Source organism: Geospiza fortis, unplaced genomic scaffold, assembly GCF_000277835.1.
Source record: "Geospiza fortis unplaced genomic scaffold, GeoFor_1.0 scaffold248, whole genome shotgun sequence".
NCBI lineage: Eukaryota > Metazoa > Chordata > Aves > Passeriformes > Thraupidae > Geospiza > Geospiza fortis.
Genome location: NW_005054695.1, coordinates 18285 through 20893, shown reverse-complemented (window position 1 = coordinate 20893; position 2609 = coordinate 18285). Strand labels below are relative to the sequence as shown.

The 2609-nt window shown below is 47.3% G+C and overlaps 1 protein-coding gene across 1 annotated transcript in view; it reads right to left on the bottom strand.

The window, feature by feature from the left end:
- Positions 1-2609, bottom strand: part of GATAD2A (GATA zinc finger domain containing 2A) — an 18270-nt gene that overhangs the window by 15296 nt on the left and 365 nt on the right.

Here is a 2609-nt window from a genome sequence, read left to right as displayed (position 1 = left end):
CGCTCCCCCCCCGCGGGAATTTCCCGGCCCCGATCCCGCCGGGATTGTTTTCCCGATTTCCCCCAATTTCCCAGGAGTCATTCCCGAGCTGGGAATTCCCTGAAATTCCCAGGATTCCTTTGATTCCCAGCGAGATTTCTGCTGCTTTTCCCAAACTTCCCAGGAGTTATTCCCGGGCTGAGAATTCCCTGAAATTCCCGGGATTCCCTGAAATTCCCACCGGGATTTCTGCCAATTTTCCCAAATTTCCTGGGAGTCATTCCCAAGTTTGGAATTCCCTGAAATTCCCGGGATTCCCTGAAATTCCCCCCGGGATTTCTCCCGCTTTTCCCAATTTTCCCAGGAGTCATTCCCGGGCTGGGAATTCCCTGAAAATATCGGGATTCCTCCCAATTTTCCCAGGAGTCATTCCCAAATTTGGAATTCCCTGAAATTCCCGGGATTCCCTGAAATTCCCCCCAGGATTTCTCCTGCTTTTCCCAAATTTCCTGGGAATCATTCTCAAATTTGGAATTCCCTGAAATTCCCAGGATTCCTTTGATTCCCACTGGGATTTCTCCCGGTTTTCCCAATTTTCCCGGGATTCCCTGCCCTGGGATCCCTTTGATGCCCGGTAATTCCCCGAAATTCCCATTGGGATTTTCCCACCCACCCCGAGGTCATTCCCGGATTATCCAGGACTGGGAATTCCTGGAGTTTGTCCCAAATCCCTGAGGAATTATCCCAAAGTTCCTCCAGCTCTGGGAAAAATTTGGGATCAAACCCCTGGAGCAGCTCCAGGAATTCCAGAGCCTCCCAGATGGAATTTTTTTATCCGAGGGAAAAGAAATTTTTGGGGGGAAATTTGGGGAATTTTGTGGAATTCCTGCAGGAATTTGGGGGAAAATTATCCTTCAAATTCCTGCTCCTGGAAGTTTGGAGCTCCAAAGGTTCAGGAAAAGCAGGAAAGGAGAATCCCAAAATTCCACCGGAGTGGGAAAAATGGGGAACAGAGGCTGCCTGGGAAAAAATCCAGGAAGAATTCCTGGAATTTTGGGGCAATTCCGGGAATTTCTGTGGATTTCTTGGAATTTTGGTCAAGTTCCAGGTGAATTTTCCCTGGGGGGACCTGGAATTCCGGGAGGAATTTGCAGGATTTTATGGGAATTCTTCAAATTCTCTGGTTTCATTGGATTAAAGCCAGGAAAATTCCTGAAAATTTTCCTCTTTTCCCACGGGAATTATTCCCAAATTGTTCCCAGCTGGAATATTCAGGACACAAGGACTGAGATTCCCGGGCTGGGATTTTTTTGGGAATGCAGAGAGGAAATCCAGGAGCAGAATTCTCAACTTTTCCTGGGATTTTCCAAGCGAATCCTCCCGTTATTAATTAATCATTAATTAATCATTCATTAATTATCTCTCCATTGTTGATTTTCCATTTCAAATTCCTCCTTTTAGGGGAAAAATTCCAAGATTTATTTGTTGGGAAGCGACCGAAATATTCCTGGGCTAATTTAAATATTCATATGATTATTCACATATTCATGAGTTAATTTAAATATTCCTGAATATATTTAAATATTAATGAGGAGTTGCAATCTGATCTTTCCCAATTAATTCCTCATTAAGGAGAGAATTTCCATCCTTAAACGTTCCCATTTTCCAGCTGGGAACGGGGAAATTCCAGGCTGGGAATTCCTTGGAATTGGGATCCCAGAGATTCCCGCCGGGAATTCCCTCCCCAGTGGGATCATCCCAGAGAAAAGTGGGAAAAGCAGCAGGAGAATCAGAATTCCGACAGGATTTTCTTATTCATGCGTCCAAATTCCCCAAATTTTTCAAAGAAGGATTTGCCAGAAATGCTGGGGCCACAGGATCCAGGACAATCCCATTCCTAACCCAGGACAATCCCATTCCTCTCCCAGGACAATCCCCATTGCTATCCCAGGACAATCCCATTCCTAACCCAGGACAATCCCCATTGCTATCCCAGGACAATCCCATTGCTATCCCAGGACAATCCCACTGCTATCCCAGGACAATCCCATTCCTATCCCAGGACAATCCCATTGCTATCCCAGGACAATCCCATTGCTATCCCAGGACAATCCCACTTCTATCCCAGGACAATCCCATTGCTATCCCAGGACAATCCCATTGCTATCCCAGGACAATCCCATTCCTAACCCAGGACAATCCCATTCCTATCCCAGGACAATCCCATTGCTATCCCAGGACAATCCCAGGAATTCCAGCCCTGCAGGATCCCCAGGCCCAGGGTGGGATCAGGGCGGATCCACCCTGGGAGAAATCCCGGAATTCCTGTGGGGACAGGGGAGAGGGACACCTGGGACAGGTGAGATGGGACAGGCCACGGCTCCTCCCTGAGCACACCCAGCCCCAAACCCCAAATCCCAAACCCCAAAATCCCCAAATCCCCAAATCCCAAACACCAAAATCCCAAAATCCCAAATCCCAAACCCCAAAATCCCCAAAACCCCAAATCCCCAAATCCCAAAATCCCAAAACCCCAAACCCCAAAATCCCAAACCCCAAAATCCCCAAATCCCCAAATCCCCAAATCCCAAAATCCCAAACCCCAAAATCCCAAAATCCCAAATCCCAAA